At 44.6% G+C, this 13780-nt stretch overlaps 1 protein-coding gene and 1 pseudogene across 2 annotated transcripts in view; one reads left to right on the forward strand and one right to left on the reverse strand.

Annotated features, from left to right (window-relative positions):
* Window positions 1-8330, reverse strand: part of JAK2 (Janus kinase 2) — a 131915-nt gene extending 123585 nt beyond the window's left edge. Inside the window, exons 1-2 of one of the 2 annotated variants that reach the window (XR_004383716.1) lie at window positions 7795-8330; window positions 7407-7486 (exon numbers count right to left, since the gene is read on the reverse strand). The gene's annotated coding sequence lies outside the window, so the exon portion shown is untranslated. The remainder of the gene's footprint in view (window positions 1-7406; window positions 7487-7794) is intronic. The other variant, XM_032866510.1, reaches the window with a different exon arrangement.
* On the forward strand, window positions 349-13515 carry LOC116872964 (annotated as a pseudogene).
* Window positions 13516-13780: the final 265 nt, after the last annotated feature.

Consider the following 13780-nt stretch of genomic DNA (forward strand, 5'->3'; position numbering starts at 1 on the left):
AGGCAAAGAAGGCGAACTATGGCAATAGTATGGTCCAGAGATGGCCATAACAATATCTCCCATCCCACATATTTTCTTTCACATGGGACTAGTTAACAGGTGGAGTCTAATCCCCACCTCACCCAAGTTCACTGAAACACGCGCTTTTAAATCCCATCTCACCATGTAAGAAAGACAGCTACAGTGAGGCTCCCATGTATGCTTCAGTCAACAGCCCGCATCAACTACCAATCATGTAAGTGAAGACACCTCCAGATGACTCATTCTAGTCCCCCACCTTCACAGTACCCCCAGCCAACAAGTCTTCCCAACTGAGGTTCTAGACTTTGTGGAATAAAAACAAGGCATTCTTGGTGTACCCTATCTGAATTACTGAACCATAATATCTGTGAGCCTAATAAAATAGTTGTTTTAAATCACTAAGTTTTGCAGTAGTAAACAGCAATAGCAACCAGAATACACACTGCTGGAAGTGAGCCAGTAGAGGGAAAAATTGAAAATGCAAGAAAATGAGGGAGAAATAAAATAGCAAAGTATTTGAAGGCAAAAGGAGATGGGTTTCTCTACATAAGTAGTGGAGAAGCCTTAGATACAACACTGACCAATTTATTAATTTTAAAGAGGAAAAGGGCAAAGGCGCCTGGATGGCTCAGTCGGTTAAGCAACTGCCTTTGGCTCAGGTCATGATCTCAGGGTCCTGGGATGGAGCCCAGGTCAGGCTCCCTGCTCAACAGGGAGTCTGCTTCTCCTTCTCCCTCCACTCTTCCACCTCCTGTGTGCGCGCGCTCTCTCTCTCAAGTAAACAAAATCTTTAATAAATAAATGTGAAAAGGGCAGAATATAGGCACAGATACAGGATGAGGAGGGGTGTTACTGATGGTGGATTATGTTATTTAGAAATATGGAGGTAAGCACCAGAAGATACTTAGAAAATCTGAAAGTGGTTTACTGGAAAGCAGGAATCAGAGATGGAGAAGGAGCAAGAGGCTGGTTTTTTCGCTATAAACCATAGTAAGCCATTATTTAAGTTTATTCACATATTACTATGTGACTCCACATTTCTAAAGTATATACAAGTTTTTTTTAAAAAGATTTATTCCATTCTCTCCTTTTCCAAATGGGGGGGGGGGAAGGTTCAATGATCACATGAGTTGCTCAAACTCATTTTGACAGCAGTTAGTCCCTGATCCCCCTTGATTTCCAAAACAGTGCACTTCTTCACATCACACTGACGTCCAAATTACAAAATATTACCTAGTGTCATTTTATTTCATAATCAGAATTTATTAAAGTCACTTTAGTAAGCAATAATGAATACCCTAATCCCAAGGACTGACAGCAAAAGAGCAGGTTAAAGTATGTCCTTGGGATCAAAATAAGCATTCTGGCAAAACAAACAGCCCATGGATTCTCAGCCTAGTCCACCTCTGATAACTGTACTGTACAAGTTTTAAAGACAGATTATGCTTCCTTTTACCCTTTCCAGCTCTCCTAATCTGAACAGTTTTAACCATGCTACCTTCACTTCTATAAGTTATTTACCAAGGATTTCTCTTGCCTTTTAGAAATTAATACCTTATCATTTTATTCAGATTTTACCAGTACAGACACACCCAGAGATCCCCTTTCTGACCTGTGAGACCACTGAAGGTCTAACAAGACCACTGACTGTCTACTCATTCAAATAATATATGTGTAAGGCTAATTCCCTCAAGGAATAGCAGTTACTTATATAATGTGATATGAAAGGACACAGATGAATGACAAAGACTGTCAAAAATACATCCCTGTCTTTATCATGCCTAAAATTCTCATCTTTAGTCCCAGTGATGAGAGCTTTGGATAGAGGTCTCCATTACTCACCCAACTGTCAAATCCAAAGGTCATCTATTATACTAAGGAGAACAAAATACTAACAGTGGCTATTTCTACATGGGAAAACTATAAGCAATTTTCTTCTTTCTTCTAGTTTTCTTGATTTCATGTTAGGAACATTTTTAAGGCCTTTTTTCAGTTCTAACTCTTCTCATTTCTTGGCGGTGATCAACAATGATCAAAATGTTAATCATTCCCACCCTCTTAACCTACCCACCCACTTGCCTCTCAGGCCGACTGCTCCTTTTTCATTTTTTTTGTCAGTTCCTCTTCTTTCACACTGTAATTACGGGCAATACCCAGGGCTCAACTTCAGGTCCACCGCTCTTCTTTCTGACCACCACAATTTCAGCCTTAAATTTCTCTACCGAGTTCTACTTAACTACTGTCTAGCCATCTATTTTCACTTGACTATCCCACTGTCATCTCAAACTCAAGATACCCAAATTTAAGTCCAGCGGTTTAGATCTCTCCAAACAGCTACTAATACTTACATTCTTATCTCTGTCAGTACTGCCATTTAAAAAATTCTACTTCTTTCTTTGTCACTAACTGGCTGAGTAACTTTGTACAAACTTTTAAATCTCTCTGGGCATCGGATTCCTAATGCACAAAATCGATGGACTAGCCCAGATGTTCTCAGATGTCTTGGCATTCCAACAGTCTTCAATTTCTTATGTCATTGAGGGTCAAAACTTCAAAGTCATCTTTGATTACTCTTCCTCCCCCTTACCCCTTCACCACATGCTCCCTTCCTATCCAGTCTATAATGAAGTCTTATGCGACATCTCTCCAGTCCTGTTTTCACTAAATCCAAACACCAGGCCTAGATTATTTTCCCAGCTCTATCACTTCTCTTTCCAATTCATACATAGCACTGGTACCACAGTTTTTCCTAAAATACTCCTTTAGCATGCTCTTTCTCAATCCAAACTTTTAAAGTTTCTCTGTTACCTATGGAGCAACGTTCATTCTTCCCATCCTAGCACTAATTCCAATCTCTATTATCAACCTGATTTCTTACTACCCTACCATACAAACCTTCATTTCAAATTGTTTTATGTACTGTTCTCTGAAAATGTTGTGCATATTTTGCTTCTGTTTACCACTTGTACAAGGTCTTTCCTCTTATGCAAAATAAAATCATGCCAAGTTTTGATTTTACCTCCTCTCTGGAGCCTTCCCTGCTCACTTCAACTCTAAGTCATCTCAAATATCCATAATTTTTATTATTTACCTTATCTTCCAAATTACATTTTAAGTTCTCAATGAAAGGAAGCTATTTCATATCTTTCTGCATCTCTTTGGACATAACAAAGTACCTTCTACATTGTAGATATTAATAAATATTTGTGTGGTGACTGACTAAAGCTCCTTTCTAATACACAGCACTTACTGAAAGCTCCTCATGTGTTCAGCACTCTGTGTATGTGTTCCTCAAAGAATATATAACCAACAAGAAAAGATAAGGTTAACACTAGGGAAATAATTATCAAACTACCAAATCAGGATATATAAATAAACTACGTGAAAATCCTCTGTGACTTAAAAGAACAGCAGAAATATAGAAAGGAAAAAGCAGTATGTAGTGAGAAATAGTTTCAGAAATGAGGAAGAATTTTAACTGAGAATATAGCCATGGTAATAGTAATAATAATAATTATTATTATTAATTAATTAATTAATAATTACAATAATAAAAGCTAAAACTTAAGGTGTGCTTAATGTGCCAGACACCGGTCTTAAAGACTTTTTATTTATTAATTCACTTCATTCTCATTACAACCCTATGGAAAAAGTACTACAGTCATCCTCAAGTTTTCAGATGAGATTGAGGCCCTACTTTGTTATGGAATAGTGAGTGGTACAAAAACAGAACTAGGCTAAGTGGAAAAAGGATGGAAAACATAAATGGAAGTTAAAAGCTGAAATAAGCATAACTATTATCAGAAAATGTAGAAAGTGGCTTGAAAGATTGCAGCAGAGAATGCTCATCGAGGTTCCTTAAAGACTGAATAAATAGGGCAGGGAATAATGACCAAGTCTCCTGAGAGCCAAGAAGAGAAAGTTAAATTTAACAGGTAGAGTGTGTGAAGCCACTGAAGATCTGGGGACAAAAGAATACCACAATAAGGAATATTAGTGATATTTTTATTGTGGATAAACAGAAGAAAGAGATGATGGATTCTAAGAGGCTGATATGACTTTCAATATTCTAGGCTGAGGAAATAAGTCCTGGTGGTAAAGTAGGTAAGCAGAGCTATGAGGGAGAAAAGAAATATGGACAGGACATGTTGAATGGGTTAACACAAGAGGTGAATGAAAGAGGTAAAGATACCTAATTTATTATTTTTTAAAGATTTTATCTATTTATTTGACAGAAAGAGAGCATACAAGCAGGGGGAGTGGCAGGCAGAGGGAGAGGGAGAAGTGGGCTCTCTGCTGAGCAGGGAGCCTGATGTGGGACTTGATCCCAGGACCCTGGGATCATGACCTGAGCTGAAGGGAGACACTTAGCACTGAGCCACCCAGGCATCCAAGATGATACCTAATTTAAATCTATATGATCAGGAGAGAAGGAAATTCCAAAGGGGTGTAAAAATGATGATTTTTCATTTGGAGCATGGTAAGTTTAAGGAGACATTCAAAATACTAGAAAAGTAGGCCTGGAATAACCAGGAAGTGACCAGAATAACAAATGAGCAACAGAATTTGGTTTTGTTTGTTTGTTTGTTTTAAGATTTTATTTATTTATTTGACAGAGAAACAACAGTGAGAGAGGAAACACAAGCAGGGGGAGTGGGAGAGGGAGAAGCAGGCTTCCAGCTGAGCAGGGAGCCCAATGCCGGGCTAGATCCCAGGACTCTGGGATCGTGACCTGAGCCCAAAGCAGGCGCTTAACAACTGAGCCACTCAGGTGCCCCAGCAACAGAATTTGTTTTAAAATGAAAGGGGCGCTTGGGTGGCTCAGTTGGTTAAGCGTCTGCCTTCTGCTCAGGTCATGATCCCGGGGTTCTGGGATAGAGTCCTGCATCTGGCTCCCTGCTCAGGAGGGAGCCCGCTTCTGCCCTGCCTGCCACTCCCCCTGCTCGCGCGCGCGCTCTCTCTCTCTGTGCCAAATAAATAAAATCTTAAAAAAAAAAAAAATAAAATGAAGAACAAGGCAAATGTTATAAAGATATTAAATAGGAGAGGAAATATACTAAGCCATGATCAGCTGGTACTGGCTTTGCACCAATAATTTTATCAATAATTATATCAATACTTCTGGTGGGGACAGAAATCAGTTAGTGACCAATATTTTAAAAAATGCAGTTTTTCCATTTAAAAAAATTTTGTTCATATCAGTAAAGTCAACCAAAAGCTAAGGCAAGGGTTCCCAAACTTTCTCCATTCAGGGAATTCTTAGTTTTAGTAATATTTGCACAGCACTCCTGTGAGTGGTGTGAATACTTGAGTAGGTGAATTCAAGCTATTTAATATCCTTACAACTTAATTCTTGTCCGGCCTTGTACAACTTCTTGGAATCAAACTGAACAACATCACACTCTCATTTCCTGTATCACACTGATCCTCATACAGTAGTTGCTTTTTATCAGAGCAACTTCTTAAAAAAAAACAGCTTTCAAAGACATGGCATTGTAGAAAAGAATGTGTCAATTTAACATTGAAACTGTGAACTACCTCAAACTAATAGTTCCAAGCCTGAGTTCACTGCTGCTCTTGGGCACCGCAGCACACAGTTTGGGAAACTGGGAGCAAAGGCAAGGGGCCTAAAAAGAGGGAAAACAAAATCTAAGAGGGGAGGGGAGGAAGAAAGTTCTTAGCACAGCTAACCACAAGAGGGCAGCACAATAGTTGGTAGAGGCCACACAATGGTGGGGGGAGGGGTGTCAAGTAGCGATAAGAGTGGAACCTTCCCATAAAAAGGATCTAAGAAGACCTAGTTGACCAGTTCAAGAACTCTAAGTGCTTTTTCTCCTTCTACTAAAGACGAAGAATCACTGGTCCCTGGCAGACCACCTCGTGCAGAGTGCTATTGCCCTTCTCTAAATCTCCTTTGCCTGCGGGACCCATGATAGTAGCCAAGGCTTCAACAGTAGCCAAGCATTCCCCTGCACAATCTTATCCTCACAGCAACCTTTTAAGAAAAGCGGGGCTCGGGGCACCTGGGTGGCTCAGTGGGTTAATGCCTCTGCCTTCAGCTCGGGTCATGATCCCGGGGTCCTGGGATGGAGCCCCAGGTCGGGGAATCTCTGCTCAGCAGGGAGCCTGCTTCCTTTCCCCTCTCTCTGCCTGCCTCTCTGCCTACTTGTGATCTCTGTCAAATAAATAAATAAAATCTTAAAAAAAAAAAAAAAAGAAAAGCGGGGCTCAAAGACATTTTAAATAATATGACTATCAAGGGGCAGGAACACCAGGATTCAAACCCAGATCTGACTCCAGAGCCAATGAGCTTCCCTATTCTGCCTCAAAAGTATCCCACCTTTCAGCGACAGCCAGGTGAAGTAGAGAAAAGACATCATGATCCCTTCCCATAACTGAGACACCTGTCTCTGTCACTAGGAAAACCCACTATACAAAACAAACTATTGTTTCCTTTAATTTTAATTTTAACATGCTATGAACTCCAAACACAGGACATTCAGTTCGAGCAAAAACAAAGCTTCACACTCTCATGTGGTCAGCAAATACAGTAACTTTCCTCTACAGGTAAGTACATGTACTATTAAGACAAGCGTTGGACACATCCAATTTGCGGGTATGTTTCTCTAACAGACATGTTGCACGTGCAAGCTAGTGATTTCCACACTCGTGATAAAAGGTGAGTGGGGTGGGGAAAGACAGGTCTTCAAATGTGCTGGGTGTTGCACAGAATATTTGCATTAGCAACGACTCACTTGTACAACCTATTAAGAAACCAAAAGCAATTGTCATCTCTCTTATCCCCACTTCTAGTTTCCTTCTCCGCATTTCTCCTTCCCTCTATGACACACTCAGCCGCTTCTGTCCTTTCATTCAAAGAAAAGGAGTCTCTCCTGACTGATTAACCACCACCGGAAAGCAAACTGGGTAAATTCAACCGACACAGCAAACTTGGGCAGATAAAACCACCCAGGAAGCACTCAGCGTGGTAGCAGAAACCCCAGCAAGAACAGCTAACGTGTTCTCTCACTTGGTATCCCTTATTCCTTGAAAACGTTCCTCCTTGAAAGATTAACAATCTCTGGCTGCTCGAGGAGAAAGAGTAACTGGCAACGCTTCTTCTGCAAAGCCTTGTTACTTGTATGATCGGAGGAGAAAGAAGCAGCGGTATCTCTTAAAGGATCCGAGAGGGCAACAGTAAACACCCCCGAATCGCCCTGCCGGACCAACATTCTAAGTTCAGCGCTGCCATTTTCAGAGGGCTAAACCACAAGGAGCCCGGCCTGTCTACACACGCTCCCGGCCGTCCTACGCACGCACTCCCGGTTCCCCACACTCGCCTTCCCCGCCACCGCACAGCCCAGCCGCCAGGATCGCAAACCCACCTTCGCGAGAAGGGGAGGAAAGGCCTTTTTCTTCAGAAGCGCAGCGGTTCACATCTTGTTCCCTCGCCAGGTTCTGAAACCTAAAAAAAAGAAGCAACCGTTATTACCGCAGAAATCCAGGGGAAATAGATGCTCTCCCCTAGGCCATTCCGACGTCTAGAACATTTTAAAGAGCAGTAAGGGGAGAGGGAAGGCGGATACAAGGCACACAGGGATGCAAACAGCCAACAGCGAAACACGCCGCTGCCGGCTTCCTCTCCCAAGAGGAAGGCGTTTTGCCGAGAAGTTTACTGCCCTCGGAGGGGCAGAGCGGCGGTCAGAGGGTGGGAGGGAGGTGTACCGACGCCCGCTGCCCCCCACCCAGAGGCCAAGCAGCGATCGCACGCACCAGCTGCACCGATCCCGCGGCGAGGACGCGCCCCCAGGCCCGCAGGGACGCTCCGACCCGTCGCCCGCGGCGGGCCGAGATCTGCGGAGCCCCCGGCGTGGGTAGGGGTCCAGGCGTCCGCCAGGCTGGGCCCTCCCGGGCCCTCCCGCGCGGAGTCGGCTCCCACTCACATCCCTGGGCGGCGAGCCCCGGGCCTGTCCCCGCGCGGCCGCAGCAGCTCCCCGCCCCGATGCGCGGCGCGAGTCCGGGCCCGAGGACCGAGCGGCCGAGGCGGCAGCACCAACTCCCGAGCGCGCCGGGCGCCGGCCCAGCCTGTCAGGGCTCAGGGAAGCCGTTGGCCGCGGCCGCCGCTACCCCCTCCGGCTTCTCTTCCTCTCTCCTTCTTCCAGCTCACACCACTCCCACTTTGGGCAGCCAGGAAGCCTGTCGTCACAGGCGTCGTCTCCGCCCTCTCCCGGGCCACCCCGTCTTCTCAGTGCCTCAGGCGACACTGGCTCGGAAGCTCTATTTGCGTCGGCGTCAGCCTCCACTCAGGCGGACGGTTCACTGCTGACTGAGACCGACCCGCGGGACTGGCGGGGGCGGAGGCGGGGGCGGGACCCAACCGTGCACCTCCTCCCCCGACTGCGCGTGCGCGCCTGCGCCGAGCCGCCCCGCTGCCCTTCTCCCGGCGCGCACGCGCGAGCGCCGTGGGCCTGGCAGAGGCGGCCGCGCATAACCTGGGCTTCTCGGGAAGTTGGCGGGAGCGCGCGGAGAGTCCCGGGCCGTCCCCTGGGAGAACGCGCGTGGGACATGGAGCCGGGGCTGGCTACTTGGGCCCCACAGGCCCCAGGAGCCCGGCGCCGGCGCTGGGCCTGGCCCTCCCCTGGCGGGCGTGTGTGTGGCCGCCGCCCGCCGTGAAGGCGGCTGGGAATGAGTCAGCCCCGTCGGGAAGGCGCCCCCTGCACGCAGCCTGGCACCACAGCGCCATCCTTCCGTGCCCTGGTGTTGGTTCCCCTTCTGCTTTCGCTTCCACGTTCCGCGTCCGGCAAACCTGTCCTTCCCCAGTCCAGGCCTCTAGGCCGAGGGGAAGTGGCGCCGAGGGTTGGGGCAACATTCAGAGGCACTGTTTTGTGCAGGTGCAATCCCGAGCGCCTGGCTCCAATCCAAGAAAAGGATGAGGGTGGAACGAGGCGCCCAGCTGCTTGCCGATTGGCGACAAGACCCAGCGAATGAGGAGAAAGAGCCCACCGCCTCCCCAAAGCCCCACTGGTTCGTTCAACGAATATTCGCATAGCATCTACCAGGTGCTGGGCTGCAAGGGCTCCAAGGATGCTGCTATGTAATTGCAACCCGCATTCTACTTGCTCTACTGGAGCATATATTCGGATAAAAGTGACAAATATACTTTGTATCATATACCAGGATATAATTGCACCTAAGAAAAATAATACAAAGTAAAGGAATAGAAAGTGAGGAAGCAGTGTGCTATTTTAGTGAGGGTGGCCAGGAGAGACCTCCCAGAATAAGTGACATCTGAGCAGAGATGCGAAGGATGAAAATGAGCCAGTTGTGTGACTACATGGGAAGAGAGTTTCAGGCGGAGGGACTAGCAAAGGCAAAGACCCTGAAAAAGGAATGGGCTTGATAAGTTCAAGGACCAGGAAAGAGGTCAATGTGGTTGGAGGACAGTGAAGGAGAGGGCAGTGGAAAGAGATGAGTCCAAAGGAGTAGCCTGGAACCCAACTATGTACGGTCTTTCTCACTTATTAGCCCTCTTTCTCTCTGAAACATTTGATGCATTTATACCGGTTTCTCCATTCACAAATGATGCTGAGATTCAGGTCTAACTTGAATTTAATGATTTCTTTAAATCAACTCACCAATGCAACTCTTGCATTCCTTCTTACATAAGACCCATTGCAAAAGGTCTTTGAGCAGATGATAGGAAATGATAGGAAATGACTTGAATTCATACTGACTCCTTCAAAGTAAATAGTGAACTACAGCTCTTGTTTTCTCATAAGAGGGAGGGAGAATTGCGTTCCTATGGCTACTGTTTTACAAGCAAAATATGCTGGAGGGTCCTTATTTTTAATATCTAAAAAGGAATAAAAAATAATTGTGAGTCGATGGCAAATCTAAAATCTGCTTAGAATATAAAGGCCAAGATCACAAGCAGCAACCACCATGCAAGTTCCCTTTTCCTGAAAATGAAAACTGTTACTGGAGTAGAAACCAGAACACAGACCCACACAAAAAAGATAAAATGACAGAGTTGTCCTTCATGTCACAGCTAAGATTAAAATCATCTACCTGAATTGTGGAAATGGAAACATTCGCTTTTGTGAGAAAAAAAAAAATGCCTGCTTTATGAACTCTGCAACACTGCAGAGGTATTCACTGCAATGAGTGATATTTCTATATTTTATAATACTTATTTATTCAACCAGACATGGTGCCTGTTACCAGCCACTGCCTGTGTGCAGGAAGGAAAAAGTGAATATTCAGAATTCCTTGTGGCGGAAGGTGTGGTGTCTAAATGGGTGTGTCTTGATAGGATGGGGGCCCCGAAATGCAGGGTGAAGATCAGGTGGGATCCAGGGGCACAGGAGGCGAAAGAGTTCACCCAAGGCAGAACAAAGGAGATAGAAGTTTATCAAATACACGGAAAGGGAGCTGTGCACAGGACAGCCATGGAGGGGCTGTCTGCACCAGGTAGTGGGTCGGGGCCATTTTTCAAAGGGGGAAGATAAAGAGGTATGGCAACATATGGAATTCTCCTTTTCTTGGTAATTGTGCCTACGTGTAAATAGCCTATTGGTCAGTTAGGGCCTCTGGCTATTTTGGACCTTCTCTACATTCCATTGCTCAATCCTGTTTGCCAGAAAGCAGCCTCTACAAAGGGACTTTTTTTTTTTTTTAATAAAAGTGATTTGGATATGGAAGACAGGTGGACTGAAAAGAAAAGAAAAATTCTTAGATTTATAGAATTGAGAAGTTTATCTGCCTGTCCAGAGAGATAAAGTGACTTGTTTAGGGTCATTCAGAGAATGGAAGCCTCTCTTCTCACTAAGACAGTATGATTTTTAAGTCAATATTCCCCTCAAATGTTGAGCTCTTTTCACCCTGTAGAGAATTTTTTAGCTCTTTATGTGATCCCTGGTAGTGGCATAGCTAGAAAGTTGCTCCCAGGGCAAACATTTCAGAAAGATACCCCTATTTTTTATAAGGATAAAAAAGAATTCCAAGAGAGAAATTTTTTTTTTCTTTTAGAGAAAGAGTGTGGGGCAGTGGGGCAGAGGGAGTGGAAGAGAATCTTAAGAAGGTTCCATGCCCGGTGCAGAGCCCAACTTGGGGCTGGATCCCATAACCCCAAGATCATGGTCTGAGTTGAAATCAAGAGCTGGAGGCTTAACCAACTGAGACACTCAGGTGCCCCCCAAGAGAACAAATTTTACCAACTCTTTCATGACATTCTTTCACATACTATGAGAAAGAAGAAATGTGGGTTGGAGGATTTATTTAGATTCAAAACTGATTATATGACCAGATCTAAAAGTAAAAATTAGCAGCTAATTGTCACCTTTATGGGGCAGTGTGTGGCACCCACTAAGATCCTGTCCTTCCACTGCAGCAGAACATGGAAGCAGTGGGTCTCGCTACTGCTCTCCAAACTACCTCCACAGCGAGACTGTGACAATGTTGTCAGATGGGATTTTGGCTATTGTGTCTCTATAAAGTTCTTAGGTGGTTTTGATGCAAAGGCAAGGTTGAAAAGACGTGGCCAAGGGTTTAAGAACTTAAGCTTGAGAGTCTGGCAGACCCAGGTTTGAATCCCAGCCTTCACCAAGGATGTCATTTCGATTTTCTAAGCTTCCATTTCCTCATCACTATAATAGGGATAGTAATATCTTCCTTGAGACATCTGGAAGATTAGATGAAAAAGTATTTTTAAACCCTTAGCACAGCTATTAAATGTGTATTACAGTTGTGGTAAGGTCAATTTACAGATATCAGCAGGCTGGGAGGTATGAGAACTATGTTGGATTTTATTAGTAATCCTGAAGCATTTGTCACGATCTATCACATTCCACAGAACTGTGTGGGCTGTAATGATAAGGACCGAGTTTTAACAGAGATAAATGCAAAGACTTACATTTGGGCTTTTTCACAACGGGTTTGTTGCCAGAACACAGGTGTCGTGAAAACCACTGCTCAACCTAAACCAAAAGGGGAAAGAAAAGACTCGCATTAACATCGTCATCATTGGACACATAGATTCGGGCAAGTCTACTACTACTGGACATCTGATCTACAAATGTGGTGAGATCGACAAAAGATCTATCAAAAAATCTGAGAAGGAGGCTGCTGAGATGGGAAAGGGCTCCTTCAAGTATGCCTGGGTCTTGGATAAACTGAAAGCTGAACATGAACGTGGTATCACCATTGCTATCTGCCTGTACAAATTTGAGACCAGCAAGTACTATGTGACCATCATTGATGCCCCAGGACATAGAGACTTTATTGAAAACATGATAATAGGCACATCTCAGGCTAAGTGTGCTGTCCCGATTGTCACTGCTGGTGCTGGTGAATTTGAAGCAGGTATCTCCAAGAACAGGCAGACCCATGAGCATGCCCTTCTGGCTTACACACCGGATGTAAAACAGCTAATTGTTGGTGTTAACAAAATGGATTCCATTGAGTCACCCTACAGCCAGAAGAGATACAAGGAAATTGTAAAGGAAGTCAGCATCTACATTTAGAAAATTGGCTACAACCCCGACACAGTAGCATTTATGCCAGATTGTGATTTGAATGGTGACAACATGCTGGAGCCAAGTGCTAACATGCCTTGGTTCAAGGGATGGAAAGTCACCCGTAAAGACAGGAACGCCAGTGGAAGCACGCTGCTTGAAACTCTGGATTGCATTCTGCCACCAACTCATCCAACTGACAAGCCCTTGTGTCTGCCTCTCCAGGATGTCTACAAAATTGGTGGTATTGGTACTGTCCCTGTGGGCCGAGCGGAGACTGGTGTTCTTTAAACCTGGCATGGTGGTCAGCTTTGCTCCAGTCAATGTTACAACTGAAGTAAAGTCCACTGAAATGCACCATGAAGCTCTCCGTGAGGCTCTTCCTGGGGACAACATGGGCTTCAATGTCAAGAACATATCTGCCAAAGATGTTTGTCGTGGCAATCTGGCTGGTGACAGCAAAAAATGATCCACCAGTGGAAGAAGCTGGCTTCATGGCTCAGGTGATTATTCTGAACCATCCAGGCCAAATCAGTGCTGGGGATGTACCTGTGCTGGATTGTCACACAGCTCACATAGCTCGCAAGTTTGCTGAGCTGAAGGAGAAGATAGATTGTCATTCTGGAATAAAGCTGGAAGATGGTCCCAAGTTCTTGAAATCTGGTGATGCCACCATTGTTGATATGGTTTCTGGAAAGCCTGTGTATGATGAGACCTTCTCTGCCTATCCTCCTCTAGTCCGTTTTGCTGTCCATGACATGAGACAGACGGTTGCTGTGGGTGTCATCAAAGCAGTGGAAAAGAAGGCAGCTGGAGCTGGAAAGGTCACCAAGTCTGTCCAGAAAGCTCAGAAGGCTAAATGAATATTATCCCCAATACTTGCCAACCTCATCTTAATCAGTGGTGGAAGAACAGTCTCAGAACTGTTTGCGTCAACTGGCCATTTAATTTTAATAGTAAAAGACTGGTTAATGATAACAATGCATCATAAAATCTTCAGAAGGAATGTTTTGCAGACCATTTGTTTGTGTGTGTGTGTGTGTGTGGCAGTTTTTAAGTTATTAGTTTTTAAAATTAGTACTTTTTAATGGAAACAACTTGACCAAAAATCTGTCACAGAATTTGGAGACCCATTAAAACAAAAGTTTAATGAGGAAAAAAAGAAAGATTTACATTTGGGTAAAAAACCAAATATAACCAAAAAACCTATGCATTAAATGATGAAATAATAAAAACATCATTCTTAA

This window comes from Lontra canadensis, unplaced genomic scaffold, assembly GCF_010015895.1.
Source record: "Lontra canadensis isolate GAN:19392208 unplaced genomic scaffold, GSC_riverotter_1.0 scaffold31, whole genome shotgun sequence".
Classification (NCBI taxonomy): Eukaryota; Metazoa; Chordata; class Mammalia; order Carnivora; family Mustelidae; genus Lontra; species Lontra canadensis.